Source organism: Motacilla alba, chromosome 8 (assembly GCF_015832195.1).
Source record: "Motacilla alba alba isolate MOTALB_02 chromosome 8, Motacilla_alba_V1.0_pri, whole genome shotgun sequence".
NCBI classification, from domain to species: Eukaryota; Metazoa; Chordata; class Aves; order Passeriformes; family Motacillidae; genus Motacilla; species Motacilla alba.
This window is the reverse complement of record NC_052023.1, coordinates 16,067,632-16,093,646: the sequence shown is the minus strand read 5'-3', so window position 1 is coordinate 16,093,646 and position 26,015 is coordinate 16,067,632. Positions and strand designations below refer to the sequence as shown.

The 26,015-nt window shown below is 40.5% G+C and overlaps 1 protein-coding gene across 11 annotated transcripts in view; it reads left to right on the top strand.

Annotated features, from left to right (window-relative positions):
- ZNF644 (zinc finger protein 644) overlaps positions 1–26,015 on the top strand; it is a 73,514-nt gene that overhangs the window by 18,610 nt on the left and 28,889 nt on the right. For 4 of the 11 annotated variants that reach the window (XM_038143766.1, XM_038143756.1, XM_038143765.1 and 1 more), the window contains exon 1: positions 6,706–6,977. The exons of 1 other annotated variant lie outside the window; for it this stretch is intronic. The gene's annotated coding sequence lies outside the window, so the exon portion shown is untranslated. 6 more of the 11 variants (XM_038143757.1, XM_038143762.1, XM_038143764.1 and 3 more) reach the window with 4 other exon arrangements.

Genomic DNA, 26,015 nt, shown 5'->3' with positions numbered 1-26,015 from the left:
GAAGTGGGGGGCGTTGGCTAGCAATGCCTTTTCCTTTTGGGGAGGATGCTGAAATGGTCTTTGTCTGAGGGACGTGATTTCCCCGTGTTGTGCTTCCTGTGTCCCTCACTGGACATAGAAAAATCACAACTTTGGAGATGGAGTGTGCCTGAAAGGATTCTTGTCACTAATTCTCCACAGTGACGTTGCTCCGTTTCTAATACATTCTGCAGCCATGGGTGTGACCCTGATGCTAGTCACAGAGGTGGATGTGGGAAGTGGGGTGGCACCCCTTGAAGGAGACAGAACATGACCCTCTCAGGCCTAGTGCAGTGTCCCTCTCGTCACTAGCACTCTGCCAGCATAGCACAGTCGTGGCACAGGTCTGGCCCATAGTGGCCCAAAGTGACAGGAGCTGGATTCATTCATGCTGTGACCTCTGCCGGGGGATGTTGAGGCTACCAGTGTGACACTTGAAACAAGGATCTTGAAATTACTACATCTGTCTTCTCCCTGTGTATCATTTTGGCACTGTAAAGTGAACTGAATCATCAGTTAAGCAGAGCTATGATAATTTATACCAATTAGGTCTAGGTCCTTTTCCATCATCTATTGAAGGCCAGTTTATTGCCACTGCTTTCTTCGTCTTACACTAAATTATAATTAATCAACAGATTGAGGAAGCAACCTGCTATGGTTTTGTTGCTCGTAGCATATTTTCATATATTAATGCTTCCTGTGTGTGATGCAAATGGCAACTCTCCAAGGCAATGCATTGTTTTTAAGAAGGTCAGTGTTATAATGTATGGTGGTATTTTCCTACACTAATCTGCTTTCTTGTGATCTTTGAATTCTGTGAGACTTGAGCTCAGTAACTCAGATGTGAGTAGAGAGATGGCAGATCCTCCTGAAAGGAGCACAGATGTAGGCTTAGCTATTGTCTTGGAGGATGAATTAGAGTAACACCTGAGGAAATAAAATAAGCATAAGGGCTAAGGTTAACAAATGACTATTGATAATTAATCCAGGATTTGTAATTGATAATGTTTACCGTGGCGGTACCTGTGGAACAGCTAAGAATGGAGCCTGGCAGTGCTGCCCCAGCAGCTGCTCCCCTCTGATCGGTGGCAGATGACAGGAACGCTCCATAGTGGTGAGCCTGAGAACAGGAGACGACTGTGGGAAGCTGGGAACGAGCTGCTGTCCTGACAAAAGCTGGTTTGTAATTGCAAGCACGGGCCTAGCCAAGGAGAGCAGGTCTGAGCAGCAGACACGGAAATTTTCGTACCATTGCCTATGGACAGAAGCTGAGCAGTGAGAAAACAGTGGCAGTTGTCTTTATTATGTAATCTGAGCAATCTTCTCTGAGATTTCAAACACACACAACAGTAGGACAGTTGTAAAGGCAATCCACAGTGCCAAACAGTAATGTTTCCCTAGGCACGCTGTCTAAACACCCTTCTGTGGCAAAATAGTTTATTTCAGGACTAACCTTATCTTGGGATCACTGTTAAGAGAGACACAGGTTTAATGGTTAATGGTTTTAATTTTATCTATATATTCTTACTGCTCTCTTATTATTTTACTGGTAATTTTAAAAGTTTAATTCATATTGATAAAGATGACTAGAATATCTTGATTTATGGCAGAGACTAAATTTATAAATAAAATACTTTTTTTGTTCTGTCTGAAAAATAGATGACACAATCCTCTTTAATTGACATGACAACTGTATCTCAAAAGGGCCTGTGAAAGAAGCAAGCCAGCAAAACATGAATCAACAGCTCAAGCAGAAAAAAAAAGATTAGGAAAAGTCACCTTCCCCCTTTTTGTTTTTACAATGTTGAAATAAATCAAACTGCTCCAAATAATTATTTTATTAGTTCTTCTAATATTTCAGTTGAAATAGTGTTGATTATTGTTTGTTGAAACAACCAGTACATTGAGTTCCTAAATTCATGGATATTAGTGAAATAAGCATTATGTCATTGTAAGAAAGGCCAAGAAACCAGAAACATCTCTATAGAGTGTAAAGAAAAACTCTGTGGCAAGTAGAGCAATGAAGCACAGATATCTTTCATATCGTGTTTCTGTGTGCTTGTTTTTGTACAGGGGTCTAAAGGCAAAGACAAGACAAATTTTATACATAAAGATAAGGGATTTTATTAGTATAACCATCTCACCTTAAAAATATCCCATCACTGTATCTCAGGTACTCAAAAACTCTACTTTTTCAGACTGTAGTAGTGTATTTCATAAAAGATGCTACTTTTTCCTATAGAGACCATTTTTGTCTGAAATTCAGACATCAAGAATCATTTCAATTTTGAAAATGTTATGGAAGACAAAATTTTCTATCAAGGGCTTTGGTATAAAGATGAGATTGAAATAGTAAATGTAGAAGGAAAATTGATGGGCTAAATGTGATGTATCCATTACATGACAGCATTTTGTAAACCATACAGCTTTAAATTGTTCTATAACTCAAAATTATATAGCTTAATTTTTTTCTGTTGTTGTTTTTGTTTGCTGTATACAGGATAACCAGAATATATGTCAACTGAATATGAAATTTTCAAGGAATGATGCGTATAGTGGCTATATTTCCATGGTGAAGCTTTTTGCATAGAGCTAATGAAGTGCTTGGGGTCCTAGGGAATTAAAGGTGCTATATAAATGTAAGAAATTATCATTAAAAAGTATTTCCCTCCAGGCATTTGGGATTTTGCTATGTGTTACAAGGAGGCATTTGCAGTCTTCTTTCATTCAAAATGCTTCAGCTTAAACATTTTCCAACTCTCCCTCTGTAGCTTCAGCTACAAAAACGTTTATATGAAGAAACAGTTTCTAAATTGGTTCCAGTTAATCATACTTTGCTGCTAACTTGAAAGAACCTGCCTTGGTTTAAGCTTTTTATAGCCATGTTGAATTCAGGAGGAAAGGAGGAACTAGGAGCATCATTCTCTCAAGAGATTTTCAAATGCTGTTTTAACCATTATTAGGCCTTGTCTGCATCGGTGGAGAAATAATAGAGGCCACAGCCAGAATTCCTGCAAACAGAAGGCCAGCTGTGCAGTGTGTGGCTTGATTTTCAAGGATCCAGTTGTGTGGTTCTTTACTGGCCATATATGTTCTTTTACTGACATTAGAATGCTTCACTGGTCCTACAGTTTCTATTTCATGCAGACGTGCAATCCCAATTTTCTGTCATTTTGTGTCTATTTCTCAAGTCTTCTTAATCCATCAGGCAACCTTTAAGATCATGTACTACTTTTCACATACTACAAATGGCAACAGAAGTGGAATTAGAAATAAAAAAAAGACTTCTGACACCACTGGACATAATCTTTTACCACACTGCTATTTTAATGAAATACTGCATTTATGTTCTTTATTCATTCACACCAAATGTGGATTTTTTGATCCACAGATTATGTGAATCAGAAGCATTTTTAGGAATCCACTAGTGCTAATGGAATTGGGCCTCTTAGTTCAAGTATGAAGTTGAGAGATTAAAAAATTGCTAGATATCTTTAAACTATTAATAAATTGTGGGATTGGGCAGCATTAGAACTGAAGTTCAGGTTTTGTTAAGCTAAGCATTTTGCTTGTTCACAAATAGATGTGAAATGTAATAAAACATTGCATCTTCTGTGAGTTAATACTTTTATGGAATTTGGTGATTTCCTTCAGTTATTGCAGAATTGAATCAAGAATTGCTGTTCTTAAATCTTACCTTCTATGGGACAAAATATATCTAAATAAGTGTGATGACCTTAAAACGATTGCGTGCAATAAAATATATGATTTTCAGCAAGAAGCATAGGGGTAGTATTAATATTTGCTTTTTCACATTTTTATTGTTTGTATTTTGGTTAGTGTGGAGCACATATGATGTAAGAATCTTAGAAGGAATCTGTGGGTTGCACAAGATGATAATGTTTCTTTTGTTTAAGAGCAGTGGAAAAACTGTCCTTACAAGCTCCAAAATAATTAGAACTCGATTTTATAAATGTATATTTTCAGAAAACAAGCTTAATTCTCAGAAGAATAATATTAGCACTCATTAGGGGACTGAATGCTTTGGGGTACTGTTAATGAAATTCATAGCCTTTTGCCTGTGGGCTATCAGTTTGAATTCAGTCTAACTCAGTGGAGATTGAAAATTGGCCTATTTAATGGCCTTTTAGTCATCTCTAATGAGTTGAGTTTGGTGGGTCTCAGTCCCGCAACATAAACCACTCACACTGCCTTCTCCTAACTGGCAAGCTCCAGAGGAACCCCTGAATTTAATGGATTTTGGGGAAAATTAGCCTCTGGTACCATGGAGAAAAAGCAAAGAAAAGCAAAAGCTGCGATAGACGATGCTTACGTGAGCGCCAACACACACATTATTTTAAAATGTGGAATTTATAGTGATATATAAAGTGTATAAATTAGCAAATTAACTGAGCATGTGACATATGTTGCCACACAACTATACTGATTGTAACATGACAGAGGCTCCCAAAGGGGATATCTACACCTGTGCATAAGATCGTGACAACACATTAAATGTTTAAATGCCTCTGGGATTCACTTTTGTCAGAAAAAAATAGGATCAGAACAGATATCTAGGTATCTGGATAGTAACTGCAGCTACAGAAAATTATGCTGAAAACAATTATAACCTAGTGTGCCTCCATTACTTCACAGCAGTCAAATTATTCTATATTTTCCTTATAGATATTTAACTTAGTATTAAAAACCATACTAATACCATTTCCAGGATCCTGTAGAGAATATATGCCAGTTTTACTTATCCGTATCGCAACAGAACTGTTCCTAATGTCTAACTGAAATTTCTCAGTACAGTTTGAAGCTGTTACATTTAGCCTTGTCTGCAGTGGACTCAGTGAACAATGGATTTTTCTCCCCATGGTCATTTATTCTCTAGACTAAAAAATCCCACACATTCCTATTTTCAGTTAGGGGCACATCTTTTAAAATGGTGACTTTTTTCCTCTCCTTTCCTTGTACTGTCTACTACTGGAAGTTTTTGCAAGAAATTTTTTTTGAAATGCGGAGGCCAAATCGGAACACACTGATGAAGCTTCACCAGTATTAAAGAGGAGGAATTCTTCCTATGTCCTAGATATGACAGTTCTGTTTACGCATCTCTCTGTACTGCAGCTTTTTTCACAACGGTGTGACATTGTTGATGCATGTTCAGTTTGAGATTTACTCTGATCCCCAGCCCCTTTTCTGTAAACCTGGTGTTTATTCTTCTGTTCCCAGTCTTGCAATTGTGCAATTGTTATTTTCCTGCTTAAATGTTGAAGTTGGCACTTGTATTTATTCAATTGCATCATATTTCTGCAACTATTTTTTCAGGAAGGTTTTGAATTCTTTCCCTGTGCTGTAACATGCTTCCAGCTCTGCCATTTTGGTGTTGTTGGCAAATCCAATCCATGTAAACTGTATTTTGTCACATATATAATTAGACTTAGGACCACAGTCATGACATACTCACCTCCAGGGAACCATATTTGCTGTCCTGCTATTTGTCACAGTGAAACGTTGCCGATGTAACTTTGCACCACTGCAGTCATTTCATTATGCTATGTCGTTTGCTTGCTCAATTAAGACTTCTCTCAGACAGTGTCAAAAATCTGACTTGAGCCATAACCGACCGAGCACTACTCCCATCCAAGGCCTGTTATTCTGTCACAGCTTGGGACGAGTTTGGCTCGATGTGATTTTTTTGACAAATCTATGTTGGCTGTAACTTACCACTTCATTAGCTATCATGTACTTAAAGATGTGTGATCATTTGCTTCAGTACTTGTCTGGGAATAGAGGCTGGAATGATTGACAGTGCTTGGCTCTACCTGTTCCTCCGCTTTGAATTGTATGTGTCCTCTTCCCCTTTCCTGACATATGTCGTGTCCCTGAGCGCTCTGACCGCCGCTCACACCTCTAACGTTGCCTTTATCAGCTTCTCGCTCGAGTGTGAAACCCCCCGGGCCCGGCAAGTCTGAAGGGAAAAAATTAACTCATCTAAGCAGTCTCTACGCACTTAGCTTTCTCCCCTGACTCCGGCAGAATTCCCTCTGTGAGCCGGGGCTCGCTTCAGCAGCATTAGTCTGAGGAGAGAATGGCACCGAACGTGTCTTTCTGTCACCTCACGGCTTCTCGCCCCCCGGGCAGTGCCCGCTGCGCTCAGGTTCCCCGCGCCCCCGGCACCGTCCGCAGCCGCCTGAGCCTGAGCCTGCCTCTGTCTCCCCGCTGCCTCGGGAGCGCCCCGGCGCGCATCCTGCCGCACCTGACCCGCTTTCCCAGGCCTGTGGGAAGGGCAGCCCGCAGGGCGGGCGGCGGCCGCGCTGGCAGCCGGCGCTGTGCGTCCGGCGCGTTTGGGGAGCCGCCCGCGGGGACATTCCCTCCGGGCCCGGGGCCGGGGCCCATTCCCTCCGGGCCCGGGGCCATTCCCTGCGAGCGGGCGGGGCCGCGCCCGGGACCGGGCAAGGCGCGCGCCTGCCGCGGCGGGGAGGGGGCGCGCGCTCCCGGCGGGGGCAGGGAGGGAATGCCGTGCGCGTGCGCCCTTCGCCCACCGCGGGGCGCGTGCGCGCGTGTGCGTGCAGCCGCGCGCGGGGCGGCGGGGCGGTCGGGAGGCTTGCGCGATGACGTCACGACGGCGCGCGCAGGACGTAACCCCGGCGTGACGCACAGCCCGGCGAGCCCGTGAGTTTCCCGTTACGATTTAGTTTTTTGTATCGCGCCCCCGCCGCCCCCGCCCGGCCGCGGAGTGAAGGGGGAGAGCGGGAGGCGCAGGGCCCCGCGGGCCGGGGGGCGCGGGCCGGGGCCGAGCGGAGCCCACCCAATCCGGGCCGGGCCGGCCGCCCGCCCTAGCGGCGGGCGGCGGAGCGGGCGGCTCTGCCCCATCCTGCCGCATCGGGAACATGGCGGCCGCCTCCGACCTGGTACGGCTCCGCGGCTCGGCCGCAGCCGCCCGCGCCGCGGTAAGTGGCCGGGCCGGGGCGGCGGCGGCGGCGTGGCGAAGGCCGAGCGGCCGCGGCAGGCGCTGCCCTCCCCGGCCCTTCCTTCTCCAGCCCGCCTTGTCGCCTCTCTCCGTCCCGACAAGCGCCCCTCGGCACCTCCCCGAGCCGACGAGCGGCGTTCCCGGTGCCCCGGCCGGGCGGGACACAAAGGGCTGTGTCGAGGAGGGTTTTGTTCGGTCACATGAAGCGGCGCAGCCAGTGAGCGCGGAGCGGGGAGGGGGAGCGGGGCCGCCGCCATTGCCAGGCGCGGAGGAGCTGGGCGACCCGGGGCCGCCGCTCGGGGCCTGCGGCCGGGCCGGCGGCAGCGCGGCCGCGGGAGCCAGGTAATGCCCCGCGGGCGGGGGAGCCGGGCGGGACAGCGCCGTCGCTCGAGGGTGGCCGGGCTCACGCTGGGGGCCCGCAGGCGTCCGTGCCCTGCCGCCGCCCGGCCCGGCGGGTCCCGCAAGGCCGCTTGCGCTCCGCCGCGCGTCTCCCCGGTGCGGGTCCCGCCCGCGCCGCCCCCCTTCGCTGGCGGCCAGCCCGGAAAAGGTTGTGCTGCCGTCCTGGGACAGGGGGAGCGTGCGCTCCTCACCCTCCCCTTCGCTCCCTTCCTTCTTGGCGTGAAGCGGGCAGGCTCTGAAGCGCCTGGTGTCGGTACAAAGGGCCGGCGAGTCCCCGGCCCGCCGCGGCGCTGGCCGGTGTGCCCTCCGGGAGCGGTGGTAGAGCTCCCGGCGCAGAGGTGGTTTACAACAGCGAGGGAAAAGTTACCGGTTCAGGTACCAAAGTCGTGTGTTCGGGCTCCCATCAGCTTCAGGATCTGGTGGTTTCTCTGACAAAGTTTGTGTTACCAGCTTGCAGTGATGAGCATCATCTTGACAAATAGAACGGGTGTGAAATGTAGAAAGTCTTTTTCTTCTTACGGCTTGGGTGTAACCTTCAGCCTGTTGGCAGCACCCCTGTCGTGGTAGTGTGGTCTGCAAACTGACAAATCAAGTGGTCGTGGAAAACAAGTATGATATGTCAAAATACGTTTCCATCAGTGCTGTACAGCTCTAGCCCTTTAAGCAAAGCCGCATTCGCAGTGGTATTCTGATTCCTGCCTCCCTTTCCAGTGCATCCAGTGCATAATTTAATTATGAAGGTTGTGTCATGGAACTTTGCTTTCAAACGCATATGAAGAATGAATGTGCACCAGATTTTAGAGTGAGAAGTCATTTCATGTTGTATAGAATAATGAATTAACGCATGAATTAATTGACAGGGGTTTTAATACAAGTTGCAACATAATTTTTGATTCAAATCCTAAAACAAATTTTAAAGAGAAGATTATTTACAGTAGAGGGCAAAGTGCTTCAGAGTTTTGGTAACTTAATGTGATTTTTCTGTGTAGAAGTCTTTACTTCCTGACTTGTGCAAGGTTGGTGATTTGAGGACAGAATAAATAGACTGATTAGACAATGCAGGATAAATCTGGGGAAGCTTTTAGTGGGTCACTTAGGTGCAGAGAAATGCAGCAATTTTCTTATTGGAGAGGAGTTTAAGCAGGGTGCATCAAAGAGCAGTGCAGTGTGACAATCCTGTTACACTGACTTAGAGTCAGAGCTGATGTTGCAAACCTGTATAATGTAACTGCATGGGAATATGGTGCAGAGTTATACAAGAAATACAGTGAGAATTGAAATTCATAATCTTCAGAATATCTTCTTAGAACAGTTTCTTCTGATGTCTAGTATTCATTCCTACAGATTTCATTTTTACTAAAAAGACCTACCCAAGGAAGAACAATTTTGCAGAGGAAAACACCCATAATGTCACCAAAGAGACTTGACTTGTCTTTTTATACTTTTTTTTTCTTTTATTCAGTCTGCATGATTTTCTTTTTAAATTAAAAAAAATCCCTGGGCAAGTATTACTGTAAAAAAAAAACCCCAAAACCAACCAAACAACTGAGGGTGTACTACTCTGACTTTTTTTTTTTTTTTTTAAATTTCATGAAGTCCAGTGTCTGATTTATGCTTAGTAGCACTAGGACGAATATGCCTAGGAAAGTGTGAAAGTTCTTGATGCAAAAAGGTAGTTGAACTCTCAGCAGGTGACCTGGCTAGTAGGAGAAAAAGGCACTGACCACTTGGAGCGTCTTTGTGAGGTCATTTAATACAGAAAATTTTGACTGAAATGGGAGCATCAGCAACTGAATAAACAGGATATTCAACAAGAATGGCAATGCCTTCGACTTTAACTGAATTTCAAATGGACACTGAAGTCAAGGGTTGTTAGTGGAGTTTCTGGAGCAGTAGTTTGTGCTTAAGCTTGCTAGTATTAGCACAGCCTACCAGCGTGTTTACATTTTTAATGCACACCTTTTCAAGTAATTTATGGAGAAAATGGAGCTGAAAAATGAATAAAATTCTCAATAGTAATAAAGCACACACAGTTATTAGTTTCAAACCCTTTCAGGTTTTTAAAAGCTCTGAGGACTTACAACTGGAGAAAATACAGAGTAGTAATGTCACTTGCTCTGCAGCTTCACCTGAAGTTGGTTTGAATTAAAGGTTTTTGAACAGCTGCTGGTTCACTGTCCTCATATTTTTACATTTTCAAGCAACTTTTTATCTTCAGCAAAGTTCAAGTGATGTGGCTGTCAGGGCTGCCTTAAGATACTTGTTTTATTCCCTTTATTCTTTAAGTACCAAATGCACTGCTGCAATGTTAGTTACTACAAGCCACATTTAATTAGTTTCCTTTGTGCTCTGGATTGCAGAGCATTTTGTATTATGTATTCAGAGATTGGGGAAATGACAATAAAATTAAACAATGTTGCACTCTTTTAAATTGATTATAAGACTGAGTAAACTTGGCATAACCTCCAAAACCATATTTGTTCAGATGAAAATAATGTCCACCCCACTTCAGAATGTAAAGGAATGCCTGGTGCAATGAACCAAAACCAGTTTGTCATCTCTGAAAATATATTTGTTGGTCTTCTTGAGCACTCTGCCTATAAGCCAAATCTGTAATCTGAATTTTGTTAATTAAGGTTTTTCCTTGCTGCATTTTTTTACCAATGTAGATGTAAATTTCATATTGGTACTGCATAAAGAGCTTAAGTTACCTGTGGAAATTGTGATTGTTGCTCACTCTGGCTAATAAATATAAAGATACTCTCAGAATGAGTTAAAGGATTTCATAAGTTTGTAGTGTCATGAAAAAATATCCTTTTTATGCCTAATTAACAAAAAAATCCCCAAAACCCAGACAGAAAGCTCACATAAACATTAATGTCTGTATACATTGTGTCCTTTAGATCAATTAAGAGGAACCTTTTATGCAAGCAGTGATAGTAGCCCACATTGTTCACAGAAAACTTCTGTAGAAGTTTCTTCTGAAGAAAAAAACTTTCTGTAGAATAGTTCTTTGATGGCAAGGATGTGAAATGGCCATGTAAAACCAGGTGCAAATACTGTGCGCCTCTACAGTGCAGTAATCCTATGGCATGTAATTTGATGCTCAAATCACAGTTCACCATCAAGAAATACCATGTAATGAGTTTACATAAACTTCTGATATGTGTTGTTTTCAAGATTTGAAAAAGCATGATGGGCTCTGTTACTTACCTAGTCTGCAGTTCAGTGTTGTGTAGTGAATATTTCATCTTGGCACAAAGTCCAAGAACCTGTAGGATTTACCCATAGTGGTAGAGGAGAAGGAGAGCAAGCTTTTTTAAAATTTCATAATCAAATATATTGGACAATAATTTCATATAAAGTAATTTCTTTTAAATCCAGTTGTGCTGCCTTCCTGTCACTGTTCATCTGCACTCAGCAGCTGTGAGGCTGACAAAATGTTGCAGCCATGCCCTTACATTGCCAGTGAGGTTAAATGGGGGAAGACAGTGGCTTAACTGTGTGTGTGTGTGTTTTGGTTGCACTAAGTGTTAACTGACATGAGAGTTCTGAGCAAACCTGGGATTACAGGGAACTCTTGCTCCAGGAAAAGTAATTGTAATGCTTTTGGTATGGGAACTGATGGTTCATACTAAATCCAGATGCTGGAAATGGAATTCTCGAGTTGATGTTTATTGATTGATATCGAGTGCTTTGTCTTACAAATAATTAACTAGTTTAAGGATGATGGGCTGTTTAGTAATTCGGTATTTCTTGAAACTTAATCCAGTTTATGTGAAGTTCATGCTCAAATCAGAATAAAGGTCAGATGGCTGGGTTTAGGAATATTTCAGGCCCCTTGTTAGTGTGTTGTAACTTCTCAGTATGCTGAACGCTACGACTTAGATATTTATCATACTTAATTGGATTTTTTTTCTTCATAAAGGGACACTATTTTGGGAGTATTTGAATGACTGTGTTTTTTGCTTGCTGTCTACTTGATAATGTTCATTTTTACAAAGCAGTAGAACAGGAGAGAGGCTGCATTTTGGCAAACAGGATGGGAGGAATTACAGGTGCCTTATTGATTGGTCCAATTGTAGCTGAAGTTATGAATTGAGATCACTGTACCTTCCCTGTTTTCTGGACCAACTGTTAGCACCCATTTGTAAAAATACTTTTCACAGCAAAGTATCTCTTGTGTAATTTACCTTTATTTACAGGCTTTTGCCCGATGCATCCATTTTTAGTTTGAGTGAAAGACAGGGAATTCCTTAGCAAATGTAATCATTGAAATATAGTAATGAGTCCCTTCTGCCTGTGTTTCCCCAGAATAATATTTGGTATTTTGCCATCATTGATGGCATTGAGTTGTGCTTTCTCCCATCTACTCTGCCAGTGTGGCTCTTTGGTAGGACTGGGTAAGTTTTCCAGAAAAGGCATACAACAGGAGGTCAGGTGACTGCTTTTGGAAAACCGATCCTTATGTCGGCTCTTAAAGCGTGGCAGCTCTGAAGCTGCTCCTTGCTGCTGCTGGTAGGAAGTGGCTGGTGTCTGCTACTTGCCTGGCTGCAGTCAGTGGGGTGGTGGGTGGTGGTTATGGTTTAGGGTTTTCATTGGTTTGGTGGGGTGTTCTGGCTGATAGGGTTTTTTTTCTATTTTAGCTTCAGTTTTTATTTTCTGGAGTGGTTGTCCTCTGTATGTTTCTGCTGTTTGCCCCTGCTTCTACTCAGCTCTCCTAGGAGCCCTATGTGATACAATTTTTGATGCTTACTTCTGGAAAACCCTCAATGTTTATAATGTTTGTTGCTGATGGCTTTCTTCGTCTTCAAATGTGGGCATATACAACAGTTTTGTGACTGTTGAGTTTCAGGAACTGTCTCTGATATTAACTTAAGTTTTCTGAATTTATCCTTTTCAGTCAGAAGAGTGTGGAAATTTATAGAACTTGTATCCTAAAATTAGGCTCCCAAGAAACTAAAACAGTGGTTGTAGGTTGTTGTATTTATTATTGTGTTTATTCTTATGTAGGTCATTGTATTTATGCATATAAGAATATTGTATATTCTTATGAATGTTCTTAGGAGCCTTCACCAAAGACACCAGATTCTGTGTTCTCCCCGTGATAATTGGTAGGGAGGGCAGAGGAGGGGAGTGTTTTTTTTCCAACAGCTGTATTTTTGTTGTTGCTACCCAGTCAGCTTGGTATTAGAAACAATATTTTCATCAGAGGACATGCTCTGCTTACGAAGTTCCAATATAAATAACTTTCTTCCTGCTCACAGAAGTGTTGGGTTTTTTGTTTTAATACCATAGCTGTGAGTGTATCTTCTGTGAGAAAGTCTTGATTGTGTGTGCTATCACAGGGAGTGGGAAGTGGCAGTTCTGCAGCTGGCTTCTCGCAGTTCACTCCCACACTGAAGTGAGTACTCTGCCCTCTTTTGCTTGCTTTTTCATAGCATACTTCTTGACATATTGAAATCACCTGATCTTTTGTGTTCTTGGGCAAAACTTTGAGAATCTGTGGCATGTAATGAAAATAACCTCACTGTGAATTGTAGTGAATATTAGCATTCTGAAATTACTTTTTAAACAGTTTCTCATCTTGTAGAAAGTTGAGAACAAAATGGCAGAACTCCCTAATCAGGTAGTTGTTAACAAAAAAATATGTTGTGACAGTTTTTTTGCTGGGGTAAGAGGGGGAAGATAAGTTGGGGAGACACGTGATGGTGAATTAACCTAGATAAGCCACAGTGAAAAAATTGGAAAGGTTTGGAGCAATTTCAGAATGGGAGGGAGTAGAACTTGAATGTCTGGAATGCAAGTTGAGCTGAAATGCTGCAGAAACAGAGGTGGAAAGGTTGCGTATGTGTTACATAAACCAGAGATAGTAGGTACTGTCCGTGGTCTTTCTAGATCCTCGCTTTGGGGAAACTATTGAACATTTGTTTTATTTAACTTGTTTTCTTACAGAAGTGGTTTAGGATAGTGATTGTCTTTTTCTGTGTCCTTGTGAAGCCTTGTCTGTGTTGGACAGTAGTGACTCAGGTGATGAAAAGTAGTTGAGCTGTTGGTGAACTGCTTTAGCATGGATTCTTAGAGACCTTTCCTTTTGTCAGTGTCTTGGAGTAACTACATCACTACATCACAGTGGTCCGTGCCATGTTCCCCTACGTGCCAGGCCCTTGTTCCCAGACTTTGGGGGTGGTGAGACTTGCTGAGGATGTTCAGTGTGATTCTCACTGCTGTACATGTGGCTGAAAGAGCTGGTGGATGAGAGAGATTGTTTCTTTCCTGTAAGATTTGGAGAGGAAGAATAACAGCTTGTCCTGAAAAAAGTTGTTCTCCGGGTAACTCTGTATCACCGTGGTAAGACTGCTATTGCTTTTCACTGTTTTACCAGCAGTAATGATCACTAAAAGGTATAATGTATTTTTCCACTAAGGAGAGTGCAAAAAATAGAAATAATGCTTGGGAGAAGCCATCCAGGTTCCTATTAAACTGAAACATCACAGTATTTCTAAAAACACCATACAGGTACTGTGATAATTCATTTTTAGAAATGTCTTTTAGACACTAAAAACCACTTTGGAATTTGCCTTTCATTTTTGTAGTTCTGTGAAGTGTTACCTGAGATGAGCAGAGATGATGACTTGTCTAGTAAGGAGTTATGTCAAGAACAAATAAGCAGTTGTGTTTCTTTGTCTGTATATCTTTACAGATATTTACCAGTATTTGTATGTAGACAAAAAATTTAAAGTTGGAATACTGTGTTTTGGAACATCATACAAACTTCTAAATGAAGGCAGTATTTAGGATAATGTACTGACGTTCAGTAAAACTGAAGGCATCCAGGCTCTGTAGTCTTTTCAGAAGTTCAGCTATGTCCATTAGGAAATTAGAGAGATGAGTTGATAGTTTTGCATGAGAACTACTGCAGTATCACAGCAGGACCTTCCTTCATGTAATTTGGAGCAAAAATGACGAGTTACTTTTTGGGTTTTGGTTGTTTCGGGTTTTTTTTCTTGTGGAGCCATTTAGAGAAAAGTGGGTTTGTTTGTCTTCTGTGAGGTGATTGCTTTGATCTTTAGGATACTGAGTGCTGTTTTAAATAAAGTTCTATTCAATATATTTCTAGTGTCTTGGCTTTAGGTCCATCTAGTAAGCTGCTTCTGAAGTGTGCTGATGCATACTATTTTCAAAGGATGTAAATATAAAGGAGGGAGGATTAACTAGTGATCACCTGTGTTGTGGTTTCCATGATCTTCTTTCATCAAAGCTTTCTTCCAACTTAGTGATGCTAATACTAGGAGCTAGGGTGCTTTTGTCCAAAAAAAATCTCTGTGATTTCACTTTTGTTATGACAGACAGTTTTACCTTAACTTTCCTTCCATTTTTTAAAGTAATTTTCCAGAATGCCACTTTCAGCAGGAAAGAGTGCTCTGGTTTTTACCTGCTTGAGGCTGTTCTTTTTCTTCATGGTTTCTGTCACTGTAGATTCATTAGCATTTCTTCCTGTCCTTAAAGGAGATTTTAGCATTCAGAAATAAAACCCAAACCTGTATGATGTTAAATCGGCAGCTATTTGAAAGAATGCAAAACTGTTGAAATTGCCAGTACTTTTCCACAGGACAATCCTGTTAGTGTAAAAAAACCCACCTCACTTCTCAGCCCTCTCCTCCAAAAAAAAAAAAAAAAAACAAAACAAAACAGCCTGACCAGAAAACAACAAAAAGAAACCCCATCCAAAAACCCTCTTGACTTTTCAAGACCAAGCACTTTTCAAGTGCCTTCTGGCTGCCTATACCTCATAAAAAATCAAGGATACAAATATCACTGTTTTCCTTTAAATATCGTAAATTCCAGAGAGTTTTCTGGTTCAAGGAAGAGCTTTGGTTAGGATGTTCTGAAGGCTTAATTTTGGAGAAGTTGACCTGTTCTGTGCTGTAACTTCCTTTGTTTTCTGTTTTATTTATTCTCGGAATTTCTTTAGTTTTGTGAATCTGAGGATAAACACAGGTTATTTCTTAAATTTTTAACAATCCCTTATGTATTTCTGTACTTTTATCAGAGTTCTGCAGTGTCATTCACGGCTCTTGTTTTCTCTGAAGCTGTTTAAAGTTAAGTAGGTATTAAGTAAGTTCTGAACTTATTTATCAGAATTGCTTTAATTTAGTGTGCTTCCATATTCTGTCTTTGAACTTGAGGAAAAGTTACTCTTGCTCCTTTTATCCATTTAAACCAGATTTCATATTCATACATGTTCTCTCAACATTTAAGTATTGGTTATATTTTCTTCAGCGTTTCAGTGGAAAACAACCAGGAGGTCTTGAAATCTAACTTGTATGCTTACAAAATTCCTGGTGATGACGAAACGTGGTAGCTCTGGGGCCAGTCAGTAGGCAAATAGTCAGCTGTATTGAGGGGCCCAAAAGAAGGCACAGAACCTCTGTTAATACAGAACACTAAGCTTTTGGGACATATTAGTCATTGTGAATTTATGAAGCCTTTGAACAAGGTATTCAGAGGTTTTTTTAACTGTGAATGTCCAAGACGCTGGTAAAGTTTCCTTTATCTTTGGTGCTGACTTTGGTTTGTTTTAAGAAGCTTCATTGTTACTGCAAATAACATAAGCTGTTTACTTGCTAGAAGAAAATATTTCTGTCTTGGGTTTTTTTCCTTTTTAGGGTGGGAAAATACAGGTTTCTTTGCTTCAATTAAAAAACCATGACTATATTCTGAAACAAAGTAATGATGTGAATGACTTGTGCCATTTATACTCTTGGATTTTATGCAGTCTTAGTCCCTGCCGATCCAGCTCTTTGGTGCTATCCTAGTAATCCACTGTAAAGTGTATGAAATAGGCTTAGAGATCTGTCTTGTCTCTCCTGTTTCTTGAGCTACTTTTGAAAGTTTGGTTGGGAAACCTGCTCTGGTTAGGAAAACTGACAAATCAAGGATAGCCAATAGGCTGGATATGCACAGGTGAGGATAACTGGTGTGGCATGCTGGAAACACCAAGTTTTTCCATTTGCCTTTGTGTATTTGGAAGAACTAATTAAAATAGCAAAAGAATCAAAGATTTTTAGCTTTTCCCTGAAACAAAAGGAAGTGAATAAGTTCACAAGCATTTAAAGGGTTAATTGCTGAAAAGAAAAATAGTAATTAAACCCTGATCTTGAAGTGAAGCCTGCATCTTCTTGCAATCTCTCATGGAGACTCCATAGATGTTTATTAAACAGTTTAGAAAGTAGACCTCAAGGTAGTGTGTAACTTGAGTAGAGTCCTTGGGTAGATCTTGAAAACACCTGCTTCATAGCAAAATGCTTTTCATGGAATAATTTTGTTAGAAAGGCAGTAACTTTAGTAAACTCTGTGACATTTCACTATGGGGAACTCCTGTAGGATGACTATGTTAGTAATAAAGCTTGTGGACCCTGTCCAATTGAGCGCAGGGACCATGCATAGGAGCTTACCAACGAGATGTGGATGCTGTGTTAGAGCTGAACTGTGGTTGTGGTGCTGGTGGTGAGTGACTGGCTCCATTGAGTGCTCATGACAGTAACTGGTGGTCACAAGCTACATTTCAAAGAGAGATGTGGAAGCATTTGTCCCACTTTGCTGGCGAGGTCTGGTAGAATAACCTCAGCTGTAAAATGACTGTTGTTCCTATTCCGAAAACTCTAATGCAGCTATCTGGCATGAAGGTGTAAAATAAAACACAACTGGCTTAATTATGTTGCATTGCTACAGCTTATCTAAGGTAGGAAATAGTTTTTACCTATTTATGTAGGCCATGGACAATGCTGGAGACTTACAGTGTCACCAAACCAAAAATGAACACTGAGCAGCTCAGCGGGGAATGGATTTTTTTATGTTTTCAATGGCTATTAAAGGGATAGTGTTGACAGCATATTATAACTCTTCTTCTTCACCAAAACCATTCCTCTGTTACCAAAAAGCAGGCTCCAGCCAAATGGAGGGAAGTCCTTATGTTACTGGCTAAGTATGTGTGGCTCCCTGAAGTGCTCTTTCATAGATTGTAGATTATAGCTTATATATCAACCCAGTTAGGAAGCATTTTGTAGCTTCACTTCAAATCTGATAAGCATTGGCTGAATCCTGTTGTATGAAATATGTGTATATTTTATTTGGAAAAAGATTTTGCTAGAAGAATAGCAGTCCTGGAATTTATATTTTTAGGTGATTGGTTTGGGATTTGAATTTTTTGGGGATTGTTTTATATGGTTATTTTCTTCACCTTGGAACATTCATTGTAGTCACAGCTTAGTCCTCTGATAAGAAAGAAGGCTGTTTGAGAGTTAGCAGTGCTGTTTACAGGGAGTGATACTCCAGAGTGTCTACTCTGTCCTCTGCTGGAAGGCACTGCGTAGGGATATCAGAATAAAATCTCTGCTGCACCAATTCAGAGTTCACCATAAGCCTTTCTTCATTCTAAGTAAGCCCTTAATGAATTATTTCTTAGCGCTTAATGAGCAAAGCGTTGTGAATACTTAGGAAAAGTGTGCATGAAATCTCTAGGAAAATTTTGTTAGATTTTACATTTTCATGGGCACAGAAAATACACTTCCTCTGAGACTAGGAACAGGAGATTCCCTTTCCTGCTATGGTCAGGAAATGTCAGAAATGCTGTCTAGACAGACAACAGCAGGCATTAGAGCTCGTGATCCCAGCATAGCTGCCCTTTCAACTGGAACAAACTTGTGAGGAACTGAATTTGGGCTTAGGATCCTGTTTTGAAGGGGGTACTTATGTGCTAATACCAGTTCACTATTTCCTGCCATTGCTGTTACAAATGTTTATGTAATTTACTTTCTCTTCTCTACTGTTTTTATTTTTTTTTTCAAACTGTCATGATAGCAAGAAGGGAAGACTTTTTGGTATTTTTTTTTTAAAGGAAAGAAGAAAATAATCATTAATCACTAATTTTGAGCTGTAGGATTTTAGGCTCAACCTTTTTTTGAAAACTGCATTGCAGTCTTAATTCAAGAAAGTGTTTTAAATTTTGTCATTTTTGAGACTTTAGAAACACAGAGAAGACTTGGAAATGAATGTGTACACTAGTCTGCCTTACAACGTAGAAAATTCAGCGATATGCAGAATAAGTCTGCTAAGAAGTTGTGTTTGGCCCCAGCGCTGGCGTTGGTGCGGTTGTCTGCGATCTGCGGAGCTTGGTGGCTGCAGTCGGTGCGGTGACCGCGGCGCTGCCTGCGGCTCCGTGATCCTGCGCTGGGCTCCGTGCTCCCGGCGCCTGCAGGTGACAATCATGAACTGCAGCGCTGCCCTGCCCGCAAAGTATCCTTTAGTAGCAAACTCTTCAGTCTCCTAAATGTGGGGGTTGGGTCGTTTGGGGTTTTTTAAAAGGGGAACTGCCACGCTGTTACATTTCCATTAGTGTAAACTGAAATTGAGTGGAGTGCAGCGCTAGAGAATGCTGATAGGTGAGTACGCTGGACTGGACACGGTCTGGAGGGAGGCAGCTGAAGAGTGTAGCCAGCAAAAACTGCAGAGCGGTTTGCTGCCTTTGGGTTTAATTTATACAGAGGTTGCAGGAAGGACTGTTGGCTTTGAAACTGTGTTAAAGCTGCAAAGAAAATGGCTACCAGAAATTATTGTTGCTACAGTAAGAACATGGCGTGATTATTAATGTGCTGCTCTAACTACTGTTAGAAATGTTGTGTGAGATACTGCTTTGAAGTAAAAATGTCATTAAAGGGAACAGATATTTTAATCCATTTAGATATAATGGATATCATCAGGCATTCCTGTTTTAGAATACCAGTCTGCTTAGTGGAGAAACTAATTTCTGGTAAATATCTTTTAAAACCTCATTATTGCCTTTTCTACACTAAAAACATTGCTTAATGGTTTTAAATTTTAATAATAAACATAATGTCCTTATAAAACAACTTGCAGGAAAAAAAAAAAAACAGTAATGAGATACTATTTCACAAAATATGTTGTATATGATAACATAATTCTGGCTTTCTAAAATTAAGCCCTGAGTGTTTTTTCTGCATGCAGCAAAGCTTTTTTTAAGATTTTTTTTTTATATTTTGAGGCTGAAATAAATATGCCCAACCTAAATTCTGTTTGAAGATTTATAAATAAGGTTCAAGATATATAAATAAGGGTCAGATTATAGAGTGGAATCTACTTGGGAGACTGTATTGTACTTTGTTTGATAAGGACATAAGTGTATGCATTGTGTCGTAAACTTCTTGCAGGTTTTCAATTAATAGGTTGCAGTTACATTGAGGAATTTCTGAGTTATTTTATGCATTACATCAGGAAGGGGATATGTCAAGTTCAGTGAATGTGTGAATAATAATTTCTGTCTGTCAGGATTCCACAGGTGGCAGATTGAGGACAGGTGTGGTCTGACAGTAAACTGTCTGCTCTTCTTCAAAGTCCCATATGTGTGATGTGTTTTATACCTAGAGAAGATCCCATTTTTCTATACTTTTTTCATTTTGGGGGTTTTGTTTCTCTCTCAGAGTTCTTTGACTGAAAAGGCACTGGATTGATTCAGTAAGAGGTGTGGCTGATAAACTGTTTACTGTAATGTGTGCCAAATATGCATAAGATAAAACTTGGAAGTTGTAGAAAAATGAGTAGTATGTGGAGACAGATGTTTGAATTGTAGAATGGTATTGCTTAGTGGTACACTAAAGGAGATGAACTAATTTGATGGACACAATCTTAGCTTAAACTTTTTTACTTTTATGCTTAACTTTAATAAAAACTTCATTTTTTTTAAAATTCTGTAGTTCTGGAGAAAGGAGAGGACAAATCTACAAATATGTAACATCACTGTGCAGTTTAGTATTTTTAAAACAAACCTTGAAATATAAGAGGCTGCCTCAGATGTTTCCAAAAGCTTGCTTTTTTTGTTTACGACGCAAAATGCATGTTTTTTACTTAAGGCTGTTGGTTCCTTAGAAAGCACTTCAGTGATCAAGCGTTCCTGGTTTGCATTTTCAGTTACTTTTCAGCTGAGAAATGGGAGGTGCAAACTTGGACTAAAAATTATTAAGGAACCATAATCCAATTTCTTACGAGGTACAGAAGATTTTGTGTAACTATCTTCTGGAATGCTTTTTTGCAGTGCTTATAGTCATAGGGTATGTCACTGTATTTTGAGGTGCTCTGTGTAAAGCTTACGTGATGATGTATGGTGAAGGAATATATATTACTGGGCACAGAGTGATTGTATAACTGGAAGGGTGAAGGCAGTTCCTGTACAGGTAACATATTGATGAGATTTTGCTGCCAGTGTAATGAACAGAGGAGTGTGCAGAGACAAGGATGATGCCAAGGATTTGTACAGTGCCATTAGTAGTTTGGAGTGGAATGGAGAGATGATGTCATTCTGGGCTTTAAGCTTTCCCTTTTTAAGAAAAGCTGTTCTATTTAAGGTGTATAAGTGCAGTAATGAAAAGCTAGTTCATGTGGTCTAAATGAATAGGCTGAAGGGTAACTGAATATGTATGGAAATTTATTATGCAAGTGGTAGATTGATCTGTAGCTTAAATGGGCAGAGATTATAAAGACAGGTAATTATTTCCCTGCAGCTTATTGCTTATGCTAAATGTCATTGTGAAAAATGCTATTCAATTTAGTAGGGTATTGATGGACTCTAAACTTTTTAATATCAGTGATACTTGGAATGATGCACCCGTCTTAGCTGAGGGGAGAAACTGCATTGGTAGGTAACCTTTAGAAACAACATGGTAGTATTTTCTCATAAGGTCTTGAAATTCTAAATGTTTTAAGGACTCACATCTTCAAACTGATGCTTCAGTTTAGTGCTTTTATGATGCTTTCATTTGTGTGTTCATTGTCACATATTTGCTTACTGGATAATGTATGCCCACAGTAAATAGCTCTCAAATTGTTTGTTTCCCCTTGCTTCTCTGTAGACATCTTTGCATCTTTATTGTGTGTCTGTTGTGTACATCTTTGAATGTTTGCATCTGATCTCTTTACTGATAGAGGGGGAAAATAACCTTTTCAACCAATATGTTTTGGTATTTCAAACTCTTTCCTCTCAGAATACTTTTCGCTGTGATGACTTTTCAATTTTTTTTTTATTTATGGTATGCACATTTTGGAAATAATAATTAAATCTCTCGTTAGACAAATTGATGATATAAACAGAGGTTCCTTTTTTCCCATTCAAGCTACTCTGTGAGACTACTTTTTTCCCTACTGTGATATTCCTATTAATGTTGCATTCAACTACTTGTAATCTTGTTTGGACTGAAACAGCTTCCCAGTCTGAGGTATGATCAGTTGTGTTCATTTCCTATGCTGTCACACATTTCCTTGAAGTGCTTCACTGTCCCATATGGAGTGTTGTCAAAAAGCAAAACTTTCTGCGAGTAGAAAAATGAGAGATTTCAACATTTCCACGTGAAAGCCCTACCGCAGCTTTGGGAACTGTGCATGTGGCTTTTACTGTGATGAACAGACAAAGGAAGAACTGTAACTTCTTTGAACTGTTTTTCAGATAACTCTCAAAATCTAGCAGGAGATTCAAAATGCAAGAGGCAGTCTTCTCTCTTGCAGTTTCTTGTTTGCTTTTGTTCACTCACTGCAGATTCTTTGAAGTCAGGAGCATCTCCAGTAAAGACTTAAATTTTGTCTCTTCACGTTATAAAGTGTTGAACTTTTGCTTAATTTGGCTTCTGGGTAATTCAGGTTCTAGTATAATGCCTATTCTTAAGTATTACTCTTCATTAACTATTTTAAGAAGAGTGCTTATTATTTTTTTCTTTACAAATTTAATTTTGGTAAATGGGGTTGTGGCATATATAATTCAGTTGGTTAAACTACAGTTGGAATAGCACAGATTGAGAGGTTCTACAAATTCTTGAAAGGAATTAATTTTGTGGTTTTAGAAAACCTCATGTTTAAATTCAAATGATTATTTAATCTACACTGGCTGTTAGTTCTAGATATTTGTGGGTACAGAATGTAGATTAAGTTGTTTTTATACTTTTTAAATAGAAATCAAAGACAATCAAAGCTCCTTCTGCAAATAGAAAGCAGGAAACTGTATTCTGTACAGACAAGGTCATTGCTGACTACTTGTTTGGAAAATGGCGGTATAAGCTTGTATTTAAAGAGCTTTTCAGCTGTATCAATTGATGTAGGACTCTCATCAGCTGAGTTTTTGCCTTTTCAGTCGTCTTCTGAAATTACTTTATCCCTCATACTGCATGTACAATTTTGGCAGGACCTTCTGGCTTTCTTGTAATAGCCTTTTCTTAGTAATCTCTGTTTTCTGCTGGCTGTTTTTTCCTGCATTGATATTTAAGATTGTTAGATTTTTGTAAGAGTATAGATTTTTTTCCAGAGCTGCAACAGATATTAGCACACCCCACACCCTGCATTTGAATTTAATGTGGGATGGTCATACCCTAATAAATGTAGCTGCCTCTCTCGACTAACTAATCAAATTTTCTAAGCCATGAAGTCAAGTCTACAGTTGCAAGCCTTTTTGCTGTGTTATGTCAAGCTGGTGGAATTGACTGTTTAGCCACAGTTTATATCAACAAAAGTAGTTTGTATAGTAGAGTTATTCTGGTCTTTGTTTCTTCCTCTTTATTTCTTCCCACACAAGCATAATCAGCTATAGGAGCAAAACTGGTTTTGTGTTAAACAGCAACACACAGCAAAACAAAACCGTTGGATAAACCACCTAAGAAGCTTCCATATGAATTACATTCCTCGCTGCAGTCATTCCAGGAGGAGGTGGTAGTTAAAGGTGATGGTGTCTTTTCCCAGATGGATGTGGAAATGTCAGTTACAACGCAGATCTGTTACGAAATAAGGGCTGCATAGTAAACAAATGGGTCAAAGCACTTGTTTTGATTACAGCAAACTTTACTTACCTTTGCATTCCAGTGTTTCTTAAACTTTTTCCTCTGAGAGGGATGGGATATGCTGTTAGGAGATCCTTCATTGTAGCAAGAGTTTTCAGTCCCATCTTTTTTGGTTAGTATCACTGGGGGTGCATTTGTGATCTCTTTCATCTCTACCATTTTGGTTTTCTTCCACTTCCTGTTCACTGCCCATACCAGAACAGGAAGCTGCTTCTCAGAACCCTCACCATTTTACCGCAGTCCTTTTTCCCTGCTGTGGTCCCCCTTCTCACTCTGAATATCGAGGCCTTCAGGTGAGGGCTCTGTAACTACATTTCTTACTCAGTTCTGTCACCCTTTTCATGCCCTCTTTTATTACCTGGTACGGGAGAGTGACTTTCATTCCCACTTCCTTTCCTGATAATGAGAATTAAGACAGGCAGATTTGAAGCAAAAGCATTTATGATGTTGAAATCTTTGCCTTTCTCTAAGGAAATTTTTGGAGAACTACCTTTCTCAAATCTGCTGGTAAAGAATGTCAGGTACTCAGTTATTTCAAATGTCATCACCCTCGAAATTAATAGTAGGTGTTAGGGTTTGTAGTGGAGTGAGAGAAATCTTATTTGACAGCAGAAAGACCTTTGAGAGATGTGAATGCTGCTTAAGCACTGTAGGTGGGTGGCTTTAAACAGTCTCGATGCTGTCAATAGGTTGGGCTAAGATCTGGTGTCCTGTGGATTGTATTGCCTTCATGAAGATGTTTGCATGACACTGCAAGTACCATCTCACATTGGGTGGAGCTTTGTACATCAGAGGGTTTGAAATCCCAAAAAGGGGAGTTAATTCTGTAGGGCCCTTTGAAGTTTTTGATGCAGGACTACAGTGACCAGCCTTTTGGTCCTTCAGCAATTTACTTGCTGGTGATCTCTTTGTGAAACTTGTCACCTCTCCTTCAGCTGGACAATATCCAAATTATGATGGCCCATCTTCTCTTTTTCCTTCTCTTTCCCTCTCTGCCAGATGTAGAATAACCCAGATTTATCCCCAGCATCGTTTGTGAGCTCCCTGTGATCCAAAGAGTACTGAAATGCAACAGTACTTGCATTTGAGTTTCCTGCAAAGTGCACCTTCAGTGAGTATGAGAATCCTCTAGATAGATTGTTCACATAAAATGGGAAGTCTTACCCTACACTAAGTCAATTGACTGATCCAAAGTGTTCCTGTTGAAGCGCACTTACAGAGAGTACTGGGTGGTATGACACTGTACTGCTGATCACCCCAGTGATCTGCAGTTGTCTGGGCTCAATCCTTTGACCTAAAGATTCTGTCTGCACTTGACTCACAAGCCATGAGATCTGTGTTGAGACCAGTTATTACTAATGATTATTCATTGCAAAGTGTAGAAGATGTAGGTGTTGAGGCCATTTTGCACGGGGGCAGAGTCATTGTAGTTCTTAATTAAAGAAGTGTTAGACTGGGGTTGTCACTCCCCAGCCAAAGTGCCCAGGCTTACTGAGATGTCTGGTTTAGTGCTCATCATAGTGTTTGATCATGTAAAGCCAGGACCATTGACTTACTTTCTCATTTTATGGAAGGTGTTTTGCCTCTTCGCATATGGAGACTGTTATTTTTGTGGGAATATAACTGCAGCTTTACATTTACTTCCTGTAACATGCAGTAGAGCTCCACTGCTGGTTGAAAGTAGCACTTCTGCTTCTCTGGGTGAATGAATATTACTTTAAAATCTGACCAAAGAATTGTATTTTTTCTGTAATAAATCTTACTTGAGAAATAAGTATGCATATTGAGTAACATTCATGCATAAAGCTACAGTTTAATATGATACTTGGGACACAATCCTGGTGCTAGGAAGAGGAGCTCAAATACTTATCTTCTGTTGCTTTAAATTATCCTGTCAAACTTTTTTGAGAGGTCTGTCTTCTTTTACTCTCTGTCTTTGTAATTTAGGCAAGGGACTATGAGACAGTTGCAGATTGATTGGGGAACTCTGAATCAAAAAGCTGTGTGTGAATAAGATAAGGACGGTGTGTGATGATAGTTACTTCGTTCAGAGTCAGTTCTGATGATGCCCTAAATATTTAGTCTACATAAGAACAACCTACCCTTTCTGTAAAGCTTTGTGCTGGTAGTTGTGTCTTCGTTAGCAGACCCAGTTCTGTAGAGATACCATACCCAAATCCATTCTTGCTTTTGTGCAGCTTCAGTTGCTTTTGGAGTCTCTTCAAAATTTCCAAATAGGAAGTGAAAAATGACCTTGTATAGTTAGTTCTAAAGATACATGAGCAAAACAAGTTCATCTGACATTGATCAGCTTTCATGCAGACAAATAAATTATAATTTTTAAGGGAGCCAGCTAACCTTAGAATCATAAACTTAACTTTGCCTTAGAAAAGATGGGAAATTAGAAAGGCCCAGGCTTCAAGTCCTCCAACACTTAATCTCAGATATGTTGATCATTTTTGCTAAAAAGATTTTTTAAAAAGTATTCATTTGTAACAATTTCCTTTCTGTGCATCATTCCTTGTTCAGGGATCTTGAGATAGCTGACTTTGAAGGCACTAGCAGCAAATGCAGAGCTTTTCTTGCCATGCAACTTCTTTTCCCCTGTTCTGCTCACTTAATTTAATAGGAAGTGTATATTTGATGCAACTTCTTGGTAGATTTTTGAAATGAAAATGCCAGTAGCTATGTTATTTGGAAATTACACATGTTTGAGAGAAGACCAC